Genomic DNA, 23,978 nt, shown 5'->3' with positions numbered 1-23,978 from the left:
TCTGAATGGAACAGTATGTATCTGCTTAGAATGGTTTGCACAAAGACTGCAGTTATCTGTAGGCGGCCAGATCCCACCAAGGCTGAGCCATTCTGAAAAACAGACAGACAGAGGCAGAGAGAGGGAGAGGAGGCACTTCTGGGCAATACATTAAGTGAGACAATGTAACAAGAGAGCCTTGATTAACCTCTTCCGGGCTAACCTTGCGCCTAAAATACCTTAAACCAACATAAGCGGGCTGTAATTGGCAAATTCTAACTGTATGATTGCATGACAAAGAACGTGATGGCGATGATGACAAAAAATTAGTTAATGACCACCATCACATGGAAGTGAAATTTTTCTAGGTGCTTTCTGAATCTGGAATCTGAGTGAGCCATCAGTCACGCTTTAGCCTAGGCTACATGTCTGCAAACTGAGGCTGGCCTCACCGCAGGCGCTGACGGGTGAAACTGAGTTACAACTCTAGGTGTTATGAAGAAAGAGGCTTTTATGTCTCTCTCATCAAAGCTTTGTAACAGGACCTGATTTCTCCTCCTGCAAGTGCCATGGCAACTAATGACCATCGACCTAAGAAACAAAGACCATTGGCATAGTTACGTGACACACAAGCAAACACGAGTGCGCTCACAGAAATGCACACGCACGCACGTACGCGCGCGCACACACAAACACAACACTGGGGTTATAATTTCTTGTAAACTTTGTGTAAAGTCACACAACATCACATAATCAAAGGAAGAAGAAATGAAGAGGATATTTCAGGAGGAAAAACTACACAGAGATGGAGTGTGTTAAAAACGATCTTTTTTTTCAAGTTACCCCACCTCCCCTCCATCCTTGCCCTCTTTGCCAAGTATTAGATTCCCATGCCAACCGCTTCCCTGGGATAGAATAAGGATTGCGGAGGTGGGAAGCTGAAACCCTTCCATAACATGTCAAACAACGATGGAATCCAAAGCGCAAGAGGGAGAGAAAAAGGGTTAGAGGCAGATTTTCTACGGGGAGAAAGAAACTGTCACATCATCAGATTGGTTATTCTAAGTGGAGGGATGTGGGTATGGGGGCGGGGAGGGAAGGAGGGGCGGGGTGGCAGAGGCTTGGGCTGGCAGAATCTGGCAGCGATACACGATGGCGGTATTTCCACTAAAATAATCAGCCCCCAGGCAACGGAAGGGGGTGGGGAGGGTTTTTTTTGGAGGGGGAGCAGGGAAGAGCGACACAGAGAGGTTAGGGATTGTAGGGTTAGGAGAAGGAGTTGGGGTGGGTGATGGAGAGGGAGGATACAAGGGAGGGAAATAGCGAGATTGAGAGAAAGAAAAACTGGGAAGCCAACCAAGGAAATCCTGCTTCTCAGATATGCAGCTGTGGAATTAAAATTGGTATAAAAACACGAGAACAAAAATATACTTCACACTTCACAAGCCTATTGAAGGGTAGAGCGGTGGGAGGGGGAAGATGTGCCACTCTAAACTGGCACTGATACCTCAGGCACAAGGGGGTAAACAGCTATTCTCACTTTGTCTGCTGCAGTGGTTTCAGAGGGTGAGTGAGTGAGTAAGTGAGGTGCCTGCAGGGGTCTCATCAGGCTACGGGGCGAGCTCAAGAGAGAAGACAAGAGCTCCTCGAAGACGAAGAAACGCAAAAATGCCCCCGTGAAACAATTTCTACACTTCTGCGTCCCCTCGAGCGCATCGTAACGTAACAGCGAGGCATTGATTCATGATCAAACGACCGTGATCGTCACTCAAATTCAATAATAACAACCTTCACAATCAAAAGCTCTCTAAATATACTGTACCTCCACTTGAGGCCAGGATTAGGCCTTTCTGCGCGCACATTTATGTTGATGTGCTGCATTACTGAACAAAGAACTATCAGAATCGGAAACAACCATGCAAATACACAGATGAACGACAAATCAATTAATTTGAAACACGGAAAAATAAACTGCACAAACCCACACCGTGTTCGATTGCTAAAATACAAACGGCCTCTATTAAGAAATTTCACATAGGCGAGCAAGACAAAGCGAGTATGGCATAAACACACAAACCTGGAGGTGCGGCACATACATCAATTCCAACTTAAAGGAACTGAAAGTTGCATTTCTCATAGAAGCAGAAAAAAACACAGCTTTTTCATGATATAAAGATGAAAAAAACTAATTAATGACTGTGAGCTCTGAAAGTCGTGTTATCAAATCCAGCCTACTGGAGTGTGACGCCACTAAAATAATACAATCATCAAGCATAATGAGTGAGTTAAGAAGTTTCTCTTATTGCGTGTATTAGAGTCAATGGTTGCAGCTGAGCATTGTGTTATTTCATCACTGTAGAGACTTGATCTTAATACGAATCTCTATGTAACACAGGCCCATTCATGCAGCCTGCCTTTCCCCCTCTGATTCAATTATCATGTGCTCTTTTTGAGAGATATTCAATTAAAATGGCTCCCCCCTTTTAATTTATCTGAAAATAATTTGGCAAATATAAATAATAATTTCAAAAGGCTGCACATATGTAACCATGTGCACAAGCTTAACTTGGCCAAAGTAAGTACAGCAAGCGGGCGAGTAACATTCATCTTGTTTTACAGGCCATATACGATTACTGATTCCATGTTTTTGCATTTATTGGGCCACAGTTTTTTCTTAAAGTTTTCTTTTTAAGATAGCTAATGAGAGAAAAAAACGTCTTAGTTACATGATGAGAGCAGAACACTGGAAAAGGAAGGACAATTGCGTGACCATGAAATCATGAAAGGGAAAGGAAAAGACAGAGAGAACAGCAAAACTACCTTATTCAGAAAGCAGCCTTTTTGTTAGGAGTATTCTCTACTGAATCTGCCGGCTTTCATTTCATTTCTCTGACATTCTCTCTGTCTGACCATCCAAGTCCTCTCCTGAGACAGATGAGTGGAAGCAGAGTTCCAGAGAGAGCTATCAGGATTAGGATAATTAATATCATCTCATTTCACTGTGATCCTCTCCGCGGCCCACTGCACACACAAGGACAGGATGCAGCGAATATTGTGGCAAGAGTATCCAGTCGGCTGTCAATCTAGGCCGCGGAGCACCCCCCCACCCCCCAAACACACACACACACATACACACAACCCAACTCGCTCACATACAAATGCACCCTCCTCAGTGGCTAAATTGCAGTTTGAGAGACGACAGGGGAGAGGCAGCGGTGGCAGCGGTGGTGGGGGGGCCGCCGGGGCCCGAGGGACGCCATACAATGGAGCGTGCGGCTGACCAGCGTTCAGGTGAAATTGAATTGGAAATCTTCCACGGCTGGTTAGCATAACAAAGGGCCTCGTGGCTTTAGACAAAGGCTGCTTCTCTAATGCACAAAATCAATCTCTCTACGGGCTTGGTGCATTGTTCCCTCCCGCCATACAGGTGTTCCTTCAATGGTCCTTAATCAAAAGTGTCAAAACAAAGTTAAGAGTTATCTCTGCTCCTCCGCATCTGCTTCTGCAGAGCAGAAAGAGGAAAAGAGACCAGACACTCAGGAAGGCAAACAGCTGAGTGAATATGCGTGCGTGCCTGTGTGTATGCGTGTATACAGGATGCTGAATGCACTACATCCTACACCACAGTCTGTTGGTGTTAAAGTTGTGTCGCCAAAGAAGCCTAATCACATTTTTCTCCTCAGCCCTGTCCGCATGTGAGCAACTGGTACTCTGTGATGTGATCACTGAGCAAATCCAGGCATGAAAAGAAGGCAGAAGTTTGTCCCGCATGCTTATTTCACAGGAAAGAGGATGGCATGGCAGCAGCGAGGAATCATTTTTGAAAGATCTCTTCTTTTACAAATGCACCTTGCTCATCATTTCTCATCTCTATCTTCAATCTGAAGGCCTGATTGCTAATATTGGTAGTAGCTGCCTTTCTCTCTGAAGGTTGTTTAACAATGGAAAACACAAATACACCTCTTATGTACCCCCCCTGCCATCCCCAACTCCCTTCTGCTCCAATTCACTATAACACTCGACCCGCTCACTCCATTTCTCTGAAGGCCTCAGACCTTGACTTGTTCAGACTGGATTGAATCAAAGAAGAATAGTTAAAACACTAAATAGAGACCTTAGTCCATGGCCTTTTTCTCTTTCAGTCTGTATGTAGGCTAACAGATTCATCCACTATGAGAAGGTAAGAGTTATAGTTCTCCCTGGCTTTATGTACTCACTTCTGCTCCAGGGCATGTAACATGATATTTATACACCTGAACTTTAAGTGGCCTATATGACACTGTAGTTGCTACCAGCACCAAAAAAAAGTCTTTAATGACTGTCAAAGATCTTTCATCTTGTGTTTTTCCAGTGGGCTGAACACAATAAATTCATACATTCTTTATGGAGAGTGTATGTATTGTATGGGTATTTTGATAAGGTGAGAAACTTAGTCGCCGTGCTGTTGATGGATTACTATATGCATAATAACATACATAATCTGTAGACTAATCCCATCTCCTAATAAGTAGCATCACAGGCTCAACGCCTCCAGTTTGACAGCCGCCAGACGACAATCCAACCACTACACATCCCTCTTGAACATTAGATACCATGTGGTTTAAAATGTCAGATAAGTGGCAAAGAAATCTCTGCATAATACACTTTAAACCGGCATTTTCAGATTACAGCAAAAGGGGCAGCAATGTGATACGACCTTTTTCCATACATTACTAAGCTTTGTTTTTTTCTTGCAGTAACTTATTAAAATGAATTAAATGTCATTGCCCAATGTGGTAGCAATAAAAATCACAATGTAATTTGCATTTAGATTGTTTCTTTACAAGTCTTTTCTTTACCAAAGTGCTTGAAGACATGAGGCCATCTATCGAAAAGCCGAGTTTGAACCAGAAATAGACCTTTTAAAGGTATAATGATCCTAAGCACACAATCTACCAAGAGCTCGCTCTAGAAAAAAAAAAGTAAAACAAATCATTATTGAAAAGCTTTAAAATTTGTGGAACTTTAAACTTTAAAAAGAAATACTCAAATTATCTTGCAGCTCAAGTGAGTTTGCACTGAGGAGTGACTAATGGGACAAACCAGTACACAATTATGCAAAAAGAAGAAAAAAATACATTTTGGCATATAATTGACATCTGTACAAAGTCAGAGTCAAGCTTGTTCATCAGCCGTGAGGAAGCTTTCAACACTAAACTCTCAATGTCAAACCATCAGAGACATCCTGCTGGACATTTCTGCTGGACTGCTTGGTAATGTGTCAGTAAAGCACATAGTTACTTCATGTTTCAACTTCATTTCAAAAGAAAACTTTCCAACACTGTACGTTACTGTGCAAAAGTCTTGAGCCACCCCTCTTTTCTTCCCAATATTAATTCTTGTGAGCCAAATCTTCCCGCAGTTTTTAACATGGTCTTGAGCAATAGCTCTCCAGGCTTTCTGAAGGTCTTTCAAAGAATTCCTTTGGACATTGGCTGCTTTTTCATTTATTTTCTGTCCAGTCCTTGCACCTGATCATTTTGAGAGCAGTTTTCTTTTGTTTTTTTAAGCCATTTAACACTGACCTATGAATCATTCATCCAAGTAAACAAAAGGCATGTAATTCAAGGTTGTGTAACCAGTGTTGTCTCTACAAATAACAGACAGCTTGACAAAGAACCGGTTTTAAATCGTATCTTAAGGCACTTTGGTATTAGCAGCCTCTCACAATCCAAATAATTTGTTCCCATTCTTTTTTAGTTGAATCTACAAATAATGCAGAAGATAAGACAGTTTGACAGACATAAAATAGTATTTTTGCACCAATAAGATTCCTGGAGAGCCATTTGCCAAAAACTTGGCTTATCTCAGGATGGTGTGCAGAGTGGTCTTAAAAAAACTGAAGGAACTGGACTAGTGGAGGACAAAAGAACAAGTAGGAGGCCTAAAGCACTATCTACAGCAGATGATCTGTATGTGAAAGTCATGTACTCTAGAAATAGGAAAAAATCTGACATAGGACCTGAGAGATGCATCTGGTCCTTCATTTGATCTATCTACTGTTCACTGAAGCCTCATCAGCAATGGTCTGAGAGTAAGGGTGACTGTCAATAAGCTATTCTTGAGGAAGAGAAACAGGGAAAAAAGGCTAAGTTAAGCCAAATAACATAATAACTGTATTGAACATCGGTGACAGCAGGTCTTATGGAGGATGATTCCAAAATCTTTAGTTCAAATCATAAAAATATACAGAGGAAGTCAGGAGAAAGGTACACAGTAAATGTTTACAGCCGCTGTCATGGTTTGGTGCTGCATTTCGGCTATGGTTGTTGGAGATCTTTTCAAAATCGATTAATTATGAGCACAGAAAAGTACCATCAGATTTAGATCAACCATGCAATACCATCTGGAAAGTACTTGATTAGAAGCTCCTTTAGTTTTCAGCATGACAATGATCCCAAACACACTGTCAATGGCATTAAATCATAACTTTATAGAAAAAGACACAGTGGAACACTATCAGTCACAGACTGGCCTCCCCAGAACCCAGACCTCAAAATTATTTAAGCAGTGCGGGATCATCTTTTCATAGAATGTAATAAAAGAGCAAAGAAGAGCATTGAATGTCCTTCAAAAAGCCTGGAGAGCTATTCCTGAAGAATATTTCAGACAGAGTTCAGGCTGTGTTGAAGAATAAAATTAGCCATATCCAATATTGACTTTCAGACATGGTCTTTGGTTTTTATACTGTATTTCCATGAATGTTTGCATATGTGTCAATAAGTCACTGCTTGGATTCCCATTTTCCAAACAAAATATAAAGACATCCACAGGATATTGTAATGTTATGTGGTGTCTAGCGGAAAATATTTAGTGTGAAATGATGTGAAAAATGGTGCTTGCCTGCTCACTATCAGTGTGGGTGTACAGTGCATTGAAAATCCAGGAGATTTTAGGCCACAGAAACACAGGACATTTTTTTTTATCTGCCCTCATTTTCTAATTTGGACAAAAGTATTGGACCAGCCCTCTTAATCACCGAATTCAGGTGTTTAATTTAGTCCCACTGCCACAGAATGAAACATGCAGCCATGCACTCTGCCATTACAAAGATTTGTGAAAGAATAGGTCCTTCTAAAGTGAATTTGAATGTGGAACTTGAATAAGATGACACTGTTGCAACAGTTTGTGAAATATCGTTCTCCGTTGAAGTGGAAGAACATATAAAGCTGTAACTAACCTCAACACTCTTCAACCACATGTGCTAAGGTGCGTAGTGCTATGCTGACTCAATAACTGGAATATTCCAAACCTGCTCTGGCATTAACACCAGCACAAACACTGTACACCAGGAGCTTCATGGTGTGGATTCGTAAGACTGAACAGCTGTATTCAGGCCTTACATCATCCAGAATAATAGGAACCATTGGATGGAACTGTTTAAAGCAAACCACCACTGGATTCTGGAGCAGTGGAAACATGTTTTGCAGAATGATGAATCATGTTTCTCTATCTGGAAGACTGATAGAGGGACCCAGCTGACTGCATTGGGCCAGCTGTAAAGTGTGGTGAAGGAGGGTTAATGCAATGGAACTGTTATTCTGGGGATGACTTGGGCCTTTAAGTTGGGCTGAAGAAAAATCTTATTGCTTCAGCACACATTTTGTACGAATCTATGCTTCCAACTTTGTAGGAATAGCTTGGGGAAGGCCCTTTTCTGTTCCAGCATGGCTGTGCCATAGTGCACATGGTTAGATGAGTTTGGTGTGGAAGAACCTGACTAGCCTACACTGAGCCCTAGTCTCAATCCCACTGAACATCTTTGGGATGAAATAGAAAGGATATTTTTCGTCCACAGAGACAAGATTTCTACAATCATGTAGAAATCTTTCCCAGAAGTGCAGAAGCTGTCATAGCTGTAAAAGAAGGACCAACTCTGTATTTCGTAGCAAAATATTAAGAAACTAGGTTTTAGAATGAGATGTTATAAAAACCACTGTGCGTATAACATGTAGGTGACATAAATGTATTGCCCACATAATGTCAGCAGTCCATGGTTAAGATCATATTCAAGGGGAGAAACCTGAAATTTGAACCCATAACGTTCTGGATTTACATGGGCTGTTCTGGGAACTCTCTAATCACATCTTGAATTTTTGGAAGTCGTATTCTTGGAATAATGCGTGCTGGTCAGCTCAGAAGTTGGGAGCTAGGGAGCCACTGCCCCAAAGCACTCTTACATCACCTGCTCCACATGGTCAGATCTGTTTATTCCGAACCAAAAAGAGTCAAGCTTGGTTAAAATAAAAATGCTAGAAAGTCGTCCAGTGAAATTACCAAGAGAAATTACTTACCTCTCTAGTGGAACCTTTTCTTTGGCCTTAGCTAATGCTTGCTGTTATTCATTTCTGTTGTGGAGTTCCTCAAGGATCTGTCCTTGGCCCAATTTTGTTTTCAGTATATGTGGTTCAATATAAGTATCAGCCATGATATCACCCACTAATGCTGTACAGATAACAGCAGTAGTGCTTTTTGACAGAGCTCTTTTTCCATGTTCAAGCAAAAAAGTCGCTCTCTCACGCTTTTCCAAAAATGGATCGTTCCTGTCTGCTGCACAAGGTCATCGATGCATTTTTTTTTAACCCACTTTGACTACTGCAGTGTTATTTGTACCTACATCAGTCAGAGCTTATGTCAATGACTGCAGTTAATTAAGAACCCTGCGCCAAGAAATGTGAACATATTACTAAAGTACTGGCAAATTTACACTGTCTGCCTATTAAATTTTGAATTGATTTAAAATTTTACTAATGCCTTTAAAATCATAAAATGGCCTTATTATGAAGTACATTAAGGATTTATTAATCCCGGTTAATTGCGGTTAAAGCACTGCAACTTAAGAAAACACCAGCATGCAGAAAAATGCTAAAAAAGCACACAAAACAGAGCTGAAGTTTTATTTCATTGTGTTTTATTCAGCACAATGGAAAAAGAATAAAGCATGACAGAAATTGAATAAAGCACAATGAAAGTTGAAAAAACAAACTCTCGCAAAACAGCGGAAGTGCTTTTGGGAAGAAAATAACGTGACAGAACAGATACAGAAGTGACAAGAACCAAAACGTGCAAAGGTTTGCACTGAGATGGGCTTAAGAGAAGCACACGACTGATCGGTGCTGTGAGGGAAAAATGGTGCAGGGTAATTAATCACATGATACATATAATACTGTGGATACATGTTTGGTATTTTTTGTTTAACCTTTCTACGGCACCATCTTCAGGACAGCTGAACTGGTGTAGCATTTATTAAATCTTTGCATTATCGGCTGACATTGTGCTTCTGTACCTTTAACCTACACACAAAATCGACTTCAACACAGCATACTACTTTTTAGCATGTTTTCTGTGATGCTAACACATTGCACGTCACTGAATTTCATTGTGTTGTCTGCCACTTTCATCTGCAAGACTAAATTACATTGAGGGTGGTTGCTTAGGCAGTAAGCATTTATTTTTCAGCCACATGGTCAGCAGTTCACCTTGTGATCTGAACATATCCAGGACACATTTTTTTTTAAATTTCACTTTGTTAAATAAAGTGAACCTGGCACTCTTGATCAATATTTTTTTTCTTTCGGCCAATCGATTGGTTGAGAAGTAAGTATGATTTTAACTGAACAAGATTTTTCTGTGGTTGCCTACACACTGTAGGCTCTACTTTACACTAGTGTGGACATATTGTTGTCAGGGCAGTTGAAAAATTAGCTTACTGTGGATGCAGTCTGTAGCGCTCACTTCCACTATCTCAAGCTGGCTATCCACCAGTCCTCAACTAAATCTCTCACAGCCTCTGCTGCCCTGGCCCTTGGGAGGACTCATGCAGACTAGTTGATGAAAATTCACTTAGTGGAGAACACAAACAAAGCTGTCAGTCTTTAGCTTGCCCATGGGATAGAAGACGGCTGGGGGGGGGGGGGGGGCACAGGAGGTCGTAAACTGGAGATGAAGAAGACAAGAAGGAATAGATGATGGGTGGTGTTTTAGTTAAAAAGATCTAAGACTAGAACCGAGCTACAGGGAAGGATTACTGCTTATTAATAATACATTTTACTACTGCTTTAACAATAATACTGTATATTTTCAAATTTAAATAGCCATTGAAGCTTCAGACATGACAGTTGGAAACCCAGTGGCAATGGAGTTATTAGCTTTCCTAAGGAAATGAAGTACATTTAATGAACTAGATAAAATGTGACATCTAAAAAAACACCAAGGTTTTCAAAAGAGTCCTTGTTTTTGAAAACATACATTATAATTGAAGTTTCTTAGGTAACCTGGTCAAAAGGAAATCTCTATTTAGTTTTAATTTTTTTTAAAACTGAAATAAAATAAAATAAAATAATGATCCTTGATTTTGTCATTTTTGCACCTTGAGAGAAAGGGTTTACCTTGCCATGACGACTAATAACAAACACCTTTTCACTAATTCTTTCGTAATAGAAAATTTATTTTTGAAATTCAAATTACCCAAATACTCAAAATATTTGTTTGTATAGTTTAATAAAAAATAGGAAAAGCCTCACACTGGAGAAACTGTAGCAAGCGATTATTCGGAATATTGTAAAATAAAAACAACAACAAAAACCTTTCGAAACAATTATTCAGTTTCTTACCAACTTATTAACAAACTATTTTAGCTCTAATCCACCCATTGCTAAATTTATGATGGAGTTTGATGTTTTTACCATTCTGGTGTTTATAAAGGCCAAATTATACGGAAGAATTTAGAAAACAACTACAATATTAGTCAGTAATGATGATGAAACCTTTGTTAATGATGATAAATAAATAAATAAATAAAAAACACTGGAGTGTTTCCCATAACTGAGACACACAGCATCAAGTTATTGACTCTCTCCAGCTATTCTTGTACAATTCAATCAGAGGTTCACTGCTGCAGAACAACAGGAGGCAGGAGCGGTTAATCATTTGTTCAGAAACTATATGTGTCAACACATGATGGCCGTTACTGGTCTGATCGTACTGTGACACCCATGACAGTAATTACAGAGCACACACATGGACACACACACACACACACAGCTGCCACTGACACGTAGGAAGCAAGCCTCCAACGGTCTATTGGCCTTCACGACCAGATGGTAGTTCCCACTGGCTTTCCTTACACACTCACACACATATTTGTAGGCCACATTTATATTAGTGCATCCAATACAAGTTTGTTACAGAGTGCATAAGTCTTCAGTAGTGTTATTACTCCCATAATATTCAGGGTTCAAGGACTTACTGCTACTGCAAGACGCAGCATGCATCACCATGTTTAACAAGCTCTCAAACTGATCACGACTGCAGAAACCTTGACCTCCTCCATCTACAGTTACTGAACATAAAGCAAAATCTGAGCGCATCACAACTTTATTGATTTGTATTATACCCCAAAAAGGATGGGTCACGGAAGAATACCCGAAAGAAAACTGCATAAACATGCTCAGCATTTAGGAGCAAGGTGAGAGGCGTCCCAGAGGAGAAAAGTTGAAAGAGAAATCGAGAGTACATAGTAAAAAAGAGAGAAGTACAAACAGACAATGAAAGAGAGATAATGGGTATAAGAAGAGAAGGAAACAATGAATATGGAAGTCTCCCAGGCTACAGGAGCAAAGTCACCCCCTCGGTATCCCCACTGGGGCCTTTAAGGGTCAGCTGAGAACTAAGAGGCACATTAGTGTCTACTACATTGCCTGTTGAGGTGACTGGAGGAAGGATGACAGAAACACAGCCATGTTTGGTGAATTATACATACATTCCTCCCCCTGACACACACACACACACACACACACACACACATAAACACAGGTTACTCCACACTCTCTCTTATGTCAACCCTTCTTCAAGCCGTTGTGAGTCTCCATCTTATTTTTTTGCTGACCTGTATGTGGAAGGGTTGACAGAGGTGAGCACACAATCTCCCAACGCCCAAACACAGAGAATTGGATCACCCCTAGGGTGACCTTCTTGGAGCAATGCCTTGCCTATCTGCACCCTGTGCTGTCTAGGGGACCATTTAGGGCAGACGTTGACCCCTGTTTGGCCCCTGGGGTTCGTTGCTCCTCTGCTTCGGCTGCTGGGCAACATGACAACCTATACAAGACCCTGTCAAAAACATGACTGACACATACCCGCCCATCTCCACCAACATTCACACCCGCGCCAGCAAATTATCCCAAAACCCAGACAGATGACCATGTCTTGGCTCCCTATTTGCTCTCTTGTCATCTTCCATATGTTGCACACACGCACACACACACATGCACGTGCATGAGCACACACAGGCACACAGGCACACACACACACTCAGTTCTGTCCTGGGAACCACTGTGTCAACATAAAGCAGGCTTCATATTGCAGTAAAAGGAGATATGTGCTATTTTCCGGGAGCTAATCCAAACTCACAAGACTGATCTAAAAACTTAGAGTCAATAAACAGGTTATATGGTAAATAACTGCTATAAACAGAAATCTTCAAATGTATATACAGAATCTCTAGGCAGGATTTTTGTGACTGGAACTCTCCTTGTTTCTGCTGGTACTTGTAGTCTAAGCAATACTGCCCAGACATAAGTAGGCTTTGGTTGTAGGCAGGTAAACTGTCCACATAGTGACCAAAACAACAGCAGCACATGTGTACATGAAAATATCTGCAATTGCCTAACAATTATTTTTGATTTTTATTGCTTGTTTTAAATTGATTTGGATTCATAAATAATGACAAAAACACAAATAAGGTTAAGACAGACATCTGCTCCACAAAAACTGGCTTTTGGCCTTAAAGGCTAAGTCAGAAGAGTAGCCGCCGGTTCCCAGATTTCATGGAAACGAAACCAGAACAAATGCACTCTATGTTATTTAGTCCCTGTTACTTTTTCCATCCTCCTGTGATTGATTTTGTTAGTGCTGCAGGGCAGTCTGATCACGCACTGCTCTTCATAAACCACAATGCGTCCCATGCCTTTGCTGTACCTGTGGTGGAGATTGGCACACACACACACACGAGCGCAAACAAATTGCACGCACACATACAGAAAAGCCATACACACAAACACAAAAAGAGGGTCCCCGCTGTGAGAAAAAGAGCTACAGTACTCCCTACATCAACAGTGGCCTAGATAAACACAATACACACAAAAGAGTCACCCCATGAAAATAACCCTCCATCTAAGCATCACTGCACTTATCTACTCATAAACATAGGGATAAATCAATTCAGTGAGAAACACATATTTTTTTCTCTCATTTGAAATTACAGCTGCGGGACCAAAGCTAGAATGATAGCATAGGTCAAATTCACTAACCTCTTCTCTCCATGGCAACAGTCTGCCTCTTACAAAAAAAGGCTCAGTGTGGTTTGTTGAAGTCACTGAGAGATGTTTTTTTTTTTGTTTTTTTGGTGACATGCTTGTGTTATGAGAGTGTTGGTGTATCTTTGCCTGCTTTTCACAAGGACACAAGAATGCATACATGTGTATACATTTACATCTGTCTGTGTTTCAGTGTGTGTGTGTGTGTGTGTGTGTGTGAAACGACAACCCCGTTATCACAGCGTCTGTATTAGCATCGCAACGTCTCACCGCTTTGTTTTACTCTGACCTGTATAATCAGTGTCACATTAGCAACACAACAAATCAAACGCTGCGAGTTTCCCCTGTGCACGTGTTAACTTGTGAATGAAAACAATTGTTGACACGTTATAAGATTATTAAATGTAATAAACTCGTAGTTATACTTTAGTAAATCATTATTTTAGTGTTAAACAGTATTGAAATTATAATAACAGGTAGTCATCAGTAATGTTGTAAGTTATGTCTGTTTGTGAATTAGCTTATAGCATAATAAAAATCTTTTATGTAATCTATTGAACCAGATGAGAGAGAGCTACATTTGCATGTACTACTTATTTGCTCTTTAAAATAAGTATTATGAACATCGGTTGCAATTTCATATCCATCCAAATGTTTACATATGCTGGAGACTGTATTTATTAGTTATTTACAAAGTTTTATTAACATCTGTTGTAACTTTAACCCAGCCATCCATCTGATGTCTGAAGCTGGTTTGCTCATTAATAATTGGCCAGTGAGTCAAAACCGGTTTTTGTTTTATCAGTTGTTAAAAGGCCAAGTTTTAACAAAAGTCCACCATTAACATTTATCATAAAGCTCAATCTCACTATCAACTATTAATGAAAGAGTCAACCAACAGAAAAATCCTATTCCCAGTATTTTGGTAATTAATTTACTGTCTGAGGTTCAAAATTGTGAGAATTCGCTGCTTTTCTTATCCGTACAATATTATTGTAAACTGATTATCGTTAGATTTCGGAGCGCAGGTTGAACAAAACTTACAATTAACTGAGAAGTGCTTTACCAAATTGTTTCTTTTTGTTTTGTTTGGTGGTTTGTTTGTTTTTTACATTAGGTCTCAAACAACTTTTCACAAATAAATTAGTAACAATGCAGAGACATGAAACAGGATGCACATACTTAGAGATTCGCCCCCTAATCATCCAATTAAAGGTTTCAGTATGTGTGTTTTGTAATGCAGTAAAAACTTGTATTTATAAATAAATACCTGGCTGTGAGACTTGAAAATCACAGCTTTGAGTCTTTGGGTCCACAGTTTTGGGTGAACCAGGTATTGTGATTATTTTATGGAAGACTAATATAAGAGCCGTATTCACGAGCATGTATAATTGTTTATACATGCCTTGAATCCTTTTCCTTAACCTTTCAATATTTAGTATACAAAAGTATTCAGATATCAGTCAATAAATTATTAAACAACACTACTTACAAGCAAATGACATTTAGTTAAGTATGTATAAATTAATAATAATAAATATATTTTTTGCTTTTATTTTTGCTGTTGTCACTTTGCCCAGTTTCATATGAAGCCAACGTATTACAGATACTTTGAATTGGTACACAGCTACAGCTTTTATTTGTTTTCTTCTTCTTCTTCTTCTTCTTCTTCTTCTTTTAATAAGGGCTCTTTTCCTCACATTTTAACTGAAAATGTCAAAATGCAAAAGGAAGGATTCAATTAAACAAGGTTACTGAAGTATTAGGCACAGTTTGGGATGGTGGAGAGTGAAAGTGATAGTATGATGTTCTTTCTCATGCTGAACGTGACTTTTAACACCAGCTGAAAAGAAAATGGAAAAAACAAAAAAATCCACTCCTGATGAAGACTATTTTAAAAGCTCACTGACAAATTAATAAACGCAGGGGAGACAATTATTATTTTTAAAAGTGCATATTGGCTTTATCCACAGCAATGCAGATTCTTGTTCTGATTTCTTGATGCATGAGCAGGGAAGTCAGCATCTGCGCTGCTCCTTCTACTGTACACCCTCCAGCACTGAAAAAAAAGGAGAAGAAAGAGGAAGAGAGGAAGGAAGAAACTGAGAAGAGGGGAGAAAAAAGAGGAAGAAAAGGAGAGAAGACAGACGGAGACAGATGGGCAAAAAGACAAGTGCGGAAAGACAGATGGGAAGAGGGAGCTGAAAGGAGAAGGAGAAGAGATAGAAGGATAGATTGAGCAAGGAGAAGGAGGCGTATTCTAGGAGATCCAGCTGACATTAGTGGGTGAGTTTATGAGATGTGATGATTAGCCAAATCCTGCTAATCAATGACACATTCACATGGGTTCCTGCTCTGTTGCTAAACACTAATTGGTCTATTCTGCAGCAAATAGGGAGATGCTGTTCCCCACTTCACTGTAAGCACTGCGAGCTGACACGGAGGGCACATGTGGGGACACACACACACACATACACACACACACGCGTGTCAAATGTTACTTGCATGCACATACTGTACATCTGTAGCGGATTTTGGTGCATAAAAGGTCAAATTGAGACTGATTCAATTTGAAAGTGGATGAGAAGCAGAGGATCATGCTTGACTCCCTCTAACAATAAGGAGAGAATGGGATCCTAGAGCGGCCCAGTTGAACCAGCAGAATGGGTGGGTGGGGGTCGGGGTGGGTGCCGGGAGGGGGGTGACGGCTGGAGAAGGAGCCCTAAATTCAATTTCACTTTGTTGAGCATTTAGATAATGTCCCCTAATGTAATGCCGGGCTGTGAGTGGATCCACGGTATAGCCTCGGCGGTCGTTAATCACAATGCAGCAGCAGCGCCACCAATGTCTGAGGACGGGCACTGCAAGGACGGATGCAGGGAGTACACCTGCAGCTGTGTTGGAAGCAAAAACACCAAAATATTATACTTTGATATTTTTTTTTTCTAGTCAAAATCCTCGCCTTAGTTTTCGACTCAACTGAACTTGAATTCCAAAATACGGCTTGTGCACATTATCCATCACTGTCAACTCAGAAATACAAGCAAGCTTAAGAAAAAAAACACTGCATAGATAGTGTGTAACACGTATGAACCGCATATGCTGCAAGTGTGTAACTACTGTATTGCACTACCTTACCATTTCAATTTGCTCTCGTGCACTTTCTTACACATTCTTCTGTTTAAGCCTCTCTATAACTGTTTGATCGCCATTCAAACAGGATGATGTTCACATTGATTTTTTAAACGTGTGCATATATTTTTCATATGTTTATGCTGGTGAACTTACTGAACATTGTTTTTAGCACAAGAGCCACTAGAAAATAGAGTTATGTTCCCTTGTGCATGACCAGAAAATACTGAAAAGACTCATAATTCTATCTAGTGACGCTTTTTTAAAGCTCCCTGCTACCCCTACTCCTGTTTCATAAATTCATATTTAATAAGTGAATTGATTACTCAGGAAACAATCAATTCAGTCACTTGTCAGGTAAGAAGGTGAGATATTCAGTAGTTCTAGTGCTTTTAACAATGTTTCCACAGTTTTATTTTTAATGTACTATAATTTGCTTTAAATGGTAATTCATGAAAAAAAGCAATTAGTAAATGTCACTATGAGAACTTCTTCTTGGTTTAAAACACCCAGTTTTAATTAAGTTACAATGAACAAACATCTATATTCAGTAAAGAATCCCTCACCTCGGAGGACGAAGCTGTCTTAAAGCCTGATACATTTTTATTCTCACACAGGCACAAACAGACAAACGTCGACACCCACGGCGTGATGAGTACCGTCGATGTGGGGTGTATTCCTCACTCGGTGAGTGCCAGTGGTTAACAGTGCTTTGCGTTGAAGAGGGGGACAAGAGGAGGGTTCACTCAAACACATGACTGCTACAACCTAAATATTAGTGCAGGGACTCTCCCTCTCTCCCTCTCTCTCCCTCTTTCTCTCTGAGTGCGCCTCAGTATGTGATGTGCGTGTGTGTGTGTGTGTGTGTGCGTGTGTGTGTTGATGTAATTATGTGTAGAGGAGAGGCTGTTTGGGGTAAATAGAGTTGCAATTATTCTTTTAACCTGTTTGATTGTCAGTCCCACTAACACACGGGGCCAGGAGAAGACAGAAAACAGACAGAGAGAGAGACAGATAAGTACTGCATTTAGCGATAAACAGTGGCACACATTTAACTCACAACTAAAAGGCCCAAAATTTCTCGATGACACGTATTAGCAGAAATGTGATTTTGTTTTTCCTTTGGAATAAAAACGCAGAGCGACGATTGTATGCCTCCGGCACAAAACATATATAATTTTCTAATTGTGTTGTGACCTCCCCGAACACAGTAAAAGCATGACGCGATGAATGGATGGATTTATGCGTTCATATGTTTTGTCACTTTTTTTTTCACCTTATTTCAAAGCAGCTTCAGATGTGCAAGGAGCGTTTAAAGGAGGTGCAAATATTACTGCAATAAGTGATTTGATTGCTGCGTGTCATGACATGATAACGTGAACTGATTGAATTTGTGATACACTTGCTGCTGACAGCTGTTTGACTGAGCTGAAGTGTAATGCTCCATCAGCAGCAAATGGAGTAACCCATTCAGCACCAATACTGGCGCATTAGAGAACAGGAAGTGCATTTTTATTTTCCCCTCAATACCTTCTAAATGGCCTCACAGCAAAGCGGATGACTGGGTTTTGAATGATTACATTTCTCCGGCAGCGATTTCAGGTGGCAGGGGAGTGTAATTCAGACCTTATTTTGAATATATGTACTCGCTACATTTAATGCAAATTATGTGATATTCAGTCACTAAATATATCAAATATAATCAATGACTTATTAATCATATCTTTTCAGATCTGCAGACTGCCAAAGTGTCAAAATAAAAGCACATAAATACGTATTAAATATGGGCTGCTCAATTTTAGATCAAATACTTTATATAGAAATATTTTCTCCTCCCACTCTCTCGTCATATTTTGCACACACACAGGCACACACACACACACACACACACAACTAATAATGTTATCGGCTCAGATCACCAACTCAGCAGATCTCATCCACATGTCACCTGCAACAGCTCAACACATGCATGCACACACACACACACACACACGCAGAGTTTTGTGCTCCTTGTCAATAGGACGTTAAGGGTTTTGGCACTAATGACCAGTGTAGAGATAAGAGAGGAGAGGTTAATGTGTTGCAGTGGGTGATCAAGATAAGACCGATCCCTTCAATCCTGCAGACAATGAGACAGTGAGAAAGGGAGAGGGGATAAAAAAAAAAACACAGGAGGAAAAATATCTACAGAAATACAATAAAAAGAAGAAAAGCGTGCTTGTTTTTTATAAGTTTCATTGTTGAGTGTAAAATTTGCTGTTTTTTTTTTTTTATTATTTAGACATTTTATGTATGAATAAGAGGATTCATGTCAATTTGGTCCATCAGTGTTTGTGCACATAAATATGCACACAGCACAGTAAAAACACTAAAGATGCACACACACACAAACACTCAATAGCCACCACAACCAGCCAGTCCTGCCTTTCAGCGAACGGGTTATCAGTGCAGCTCAAAAGACAAACCAAATATACGACCCTGTCTTGCATGCTAAATGGCTTTATTTGGAGGCTTTCTTTGCACCGGTTGAGATATGTGTGTTTACAAGTGAATACAGCTACTGTATTATGTGTGTGTACCTGTGTGTGTGATTTGTTTGTTCGGTCTATTCATAGCATCACAGGGTAGATACAGTTTATTGTGACTGCTAATAATTTAAGTAATTGCTCAGCTTTAACAGACACTCGGTGCACGTGTATCCACATGCATGCACACACACACACACACACACACACACGCTTTCCTTCCTGTGAGTGAAAGTAACATAAAATGGCTGCCCACCCCCAACTCCCCCACCCCACCCCATCTGTGTGGCCGGCTGGGTCGGCTGACATTTGGACACTTGTCAATCATCTCTTTCAATAGCCAAGCGGCAGGAAAAATGAAGTCGGGGGGTCAGCAACTCAGTGTATCGCCATGGCAACAACTGCACTGAAGTTCATGTGCCTGCTGGGCCTGTAGTTCGAAGTGTGTGCGGCTCTATGCGTGTGAGTGTGTGTGAGAATGTCCATTTTTGTTTCGGTTTTGAGTGTGTGTGCGTGCCGTCTTCTGTGCCCAATTGTTCCCTATCAGCCGGAGGCAAATACTCCTCCCATTCTAGCTCTTCCACCTCTCACCTTGCAACCTCACATGCAGCTTTAGCCTTTTCTCCCTCCTTTCCCCCTTGCTCGCAGTTTTTTTCCAAACTCTCTCCTCTAACCAGCAGGTCAAGGAACAAGGCCCTGCAGGAAGTACAGCATCCAAAAAAAAAAGAGAGAGTACTTAACCTTTCACCACCTCAGCCTTTCCCTCTTTTTTGCCCCTCTTTTGCCTCTTACCGTTATCCTCTTCCTATGCCAGTGTGTGTTTCGCTGTGATCCTCCACTCACACCCGCTCTAAATGCAATTGTTTTCTCATCCTCTATAGTTGCGCATTCATCTGCTTGTCAGTTTGGCCTTTGTTGTCGAGAGGGTGAGAAGCATGCATGTGTTATCCCATGTGGTTCACATGTATAAGCAGGCCTGCGTATTCAGCCAAAGCACAAGGAAACAGAATGAGCGAGCGCGCAAGCACAACAAACTATGTGGAGTCTGCGCCACTGGAGGTCTGTTTATGGAATGAATGCAGAGGATAATTTGTGTTCTCAGCCAGGGAAAATAGCTCAGATTGAGCCTCAGAGGACAATCTACTGACCCGTTTACCGAACACTTATCGCAGAGAGGTTCACCAGCACTATTCATCCTTTTGGGGCTCCGACAGCCACACACACAAGCAAGCAGCTAGTCCCCTCCTATCTATCCAGACTTTAATGACAGCATGATGTGCAGAGACAGCAGCAACACAGAAATGAGTTCAATACAATGGTCCAACGGGCATGAAAACCTGTAGCTCTGGGGGAAAAAAAACAAAAAAAACAACCTAATAAAAATTTACACTTACACTGTAGCTTCTGGCAGATTTTAGGGATTAGATAACATTTTATTTGGAGGGCTAAATGATAAACTTCTGCTACTTAACTGAATTTTTTGTTGACACGTGTTGGAAAACAAAGCATGCATGAACCACACAGGTTTGCTCAAAGTATTTAAATTTATCACCCCCCCCCCCCCCTTACTGAACATAGCAATTTTTATGAGTAAAATCTGCCGGTAATAGCCATTTGATGTGGATTAACATGCTCCATTACCCCAATGCACCAACACTGCCAGAATCATTACACACACATACACACAGAGCTGCAATACGTAGTATAGACACCAACATTGCTCCATCCAAAAGTCCCCCTAACAATATGCGCACACACACACACACACACACACACACACACACACACACACACACATACAGACATATACTCTTGGTCCAACACTCTCTCCTCTTTCCAGTTCCATCAATGGACAAGGCCTGACTGGAATGGTGTAATTCTCTGGGATAATTCATGGATAATTTTGGGATAATCTCCAGCAAACCATTCGCAGCGGTGCCACCCAGTTTGCCCGTTGCCTGATTACCAGGCACCAAATGCCAGCCACTTGTAGTGACCAACACCGCCAACAACCACTCTGGTGCATGCAAATAAACAAAACAAACAAGGACCTCCAGCAGGGAAACATCCAGCTCGGCTTGTGCAGATATTCAACAAACACTGCAGGTTATCAAAAGCACACATACACACACATTTGCATACATACACTCATACACACGAAAGACGGGGCAAACAAACCCAAAACACAACAATGTAAAGACATCTTGTTATATGCAAAAGCATGCGTGTTGAGAGCAAATCCAGCACCGACACACTCACACACAGAGAGACACACACACTCACAAATAGGAGAACATATGCACACATACGGCCGAGAGGTTTTTCATTAGGTGTGATTGCCATCTCGTGGCAGGAGTAACCATATGATTAAAAATAAATGCAGCACATGATCTTCACTGTGACATGCAATTACATGATCAGCATTACGTCTTCTCATTTTTCACTGAAAGGCAAAAAACACCTGCTGAAATCTGGCTTAAAGAAGTGCTGCGATTTAAAATCTTTAAAAAAAAAACAAGGTATACAAGCACCTGTTTACTGTTGCACATAATGTCACATTTATGGTTTTATAAATCTACAACATTTTTGCATAAATAATGCACACACTGAGGCAAATAACAGAGAAAATGTTTGAGCACAGAACCTCAGGAGGCTTATGCTTGATTTCTTCTACAGTGCTGCTGCATAGCTTGTTAAATACTGACATCTAGTGGCTCAAAGCAAAAACTTAGGTGCCTTAGAACTGCACGTGATGGTCAAATGAAATATCACCACCTCTTGGCCAATACACCTGCGTAACCAAAACAAGAAGAAAACCTAATATATTTAAGCAATTACAGCAATTATCCAGATATTTCATGCAAATAATTTTCCCCTCACTAATATTTTAAATTCCTTGAATAGAGTTATTTCCACAGCACTCGTTTGGTGTGAAATAGCAGGTAGAGGTGGTTGCATGCACCTAAACAGAGCAGAGCCTTCCTGGGCTTCACCCTCGGACACACACACACACACACACTTAAATGCACACATCAAGTCCTCTTTATGTGCAGTTATGTGCAAACTTGCACACTAAAAGTAAAAACACAAACATTCTTTGAAAATGTTTTTTTGAAGCGTAAAAGCTCATCGTTCCGTCCATTTGATATTTACACCTGTGGACAAGTTTTTGCACAGTGTGTCCACAAAAACTTTTTTCTCTCTCTCCCACAGGAGAGACATCGTGCAGACTGAGCGTGGACCACAACTTCTGTATGTGGGTTACACCTCACAGGTGACACTGCACTTCTTGCACAAAAAAGTGTAAGAGCATGCAAACAGCCCTGACTCCCCCCCCACACACACACACACACACACACAAACATGCACACACACGCAAACTCCGTCCACGTATTTAGTACCATTTCAGATTTACTCACTGTCATTCAAAGCTCTCGCTCTCAGAGGTGTTCACAGTTTGGGTTTTGAATTTGGGTGCTCAAAATCCTCTCCCTCCACTTCCACGAAACTCTGTCCAGCATATACCACTTTAGAAGAAGAAGAAGAAGAAGAAGAAGCAGGAGGGAAAAAAAGAAAATTAGAAGCACAGCTGGCAGCATTTTTTGTTTCCCGAAGATTCCAGAGGAATGGATGTTTCCAGTCACTTTGTAAAAATCACTCCATCAATAAAAATGGCAACAAGCCCGTTTACATGAACCAAGCCAGCTGCTCAGATCACATACAGGAAGCAGGGTCCCTTCAGTCAGCCTGTCACTCCACTCGCACTAAGTCCAGCACTTTTTTCTCTGTTTTTTTTGGTCCTGCTGTTTGAGATGACACTTCTTTAAGGATGTGCAGCCTAAGCTGGAGATCATCGCACAGACACAGCTTTGACCTGTGCAATTACAGATGATGACAGAGAGCGATAATCTGCGTGGACTGATGCATCAGAGTGTCAAGAAAGCTCACCTGTTCTCCTCAGCCACACTCCTGTCTCCGGGCGGTAAAAGCCCTCCTGTCATGTTTACACCACCGCAGGCACACCGGTCTCCTCTCTCCTCTCTCCTGTCAGACATTGACTGTGGAGTTTTTTTTCTTTTTCCACTGCTCTGTCTCTGCACTTGACCAATCCACTCTATCAGCTCCACCACTCTCAACACCACACAGATTTGCACTGTGCAACCTTTTCCATTTTCTATGATACTTTCACTCACTTGCCTTCTCCCCCCACTGCTGCCAAACCAGTCACCTGTAGACTCAGAGGTACTCAAAACCATTTCCCAATCTCCCGCCCTCCTCGCCTCATTCTTATCTTGTCTATCTCTCCTACTCCTATTTTCACCTTCCTCACTCCCACTCACTTTTCACTCCTACCCACTTTCAGTCCTTTCACTTCCTCTAATAAATCCTCTGCCTCTACCCAACCATTACCAATTTTCTCTGACCCACTATTTGCTATTAGCCCCTCGTCTTTCTCCTCCCCTTCTTCTTATCCCTTCACTCTCCATCGCTGTCTCTGCCTATCCTCCTTATATATCCTCAGCCTTCGCTTTGCTTTCTCCCCATCTCCAGCGGCATGAATATATTATTATCTACACAATGGGGCCCTGCTTATTGTTTATGAATTACCAGCCTTGCGGCCAAACAAAGCCTATTTTCATAAGAAACCTCCATTTCATTTCAGCTCCAATTAGATTGGGGGCTAAAGAATAGGAGTCCTCAGGCCTCAGCCCCTAAGGATGGCAGGTCCATTCAGCTTCATTCAATGGGGCCTTATTGCTTTCCCATACAAAAGAGCACGTGGATGGGCTTTCAGACTGAAACACCAACCAAAAATGACTGGGAGACAGTACTGTACAATAACAAATCTTTAAAGAAAGGACACTGAGCGCTTATCCTCCCATCCATCAATTCATCCCTCACTCTTCGCTTTCTTCTTCTCCTCTGTTCGTATATTGTAAGACCTGGACATTAATGACAGACAGTTGAAAGAGAAAGGGAGTGAAAG

At 41.0% G+C, this 23,978-nt stretch overlaps 1 long non-coding RNA gene across 1 annotated transcript in view; it reads right to left on the bottom strand.

Annotated features, from left to right (window-relative positions):
• The window catches only part of LOC120433569, a 37,334-nt gene extending 14,145 nt beyond the window's left edge, over window positions 1–23,189 (bottom strand). The window contains exons 1-2 of the long non-coding RNA XR_005608622.1: window positions 22,940–23,189; window positions 22,411–22,518 (exon numbers count right to left, since the gene is read on the bottom strand). This is a non-coding gene — a long non-coding RNA (uncharacterized LOC120433569). The remainder of the gene's footprint in view (window positions 1–22,410; window positions 22,519–22,939) is intronic.
• Between the last annotated feature and the right edge of the window lie 789 nt (window positions 23,190–23,978).

This window comes from Oreochromis aureus, linkage group 16 (assembly GCF_013358895.1).
Source record: "Oreochromis aureus strain Israel breed Guangdong linkage group 16, ZZ_aureus, whole genome shotgun sequence".
NCBI classification, from domain to species: Eukaryota; Metazoa; Chordata; class Actinopteri; order Cichliformes; family Cichlidae; genus Oreochromis; species Oreochromis aureus.
Note: the sequence above shows the minus strand (reverse complement) of the source record. Positions and strands in the feature narration are given on the sequence as shown.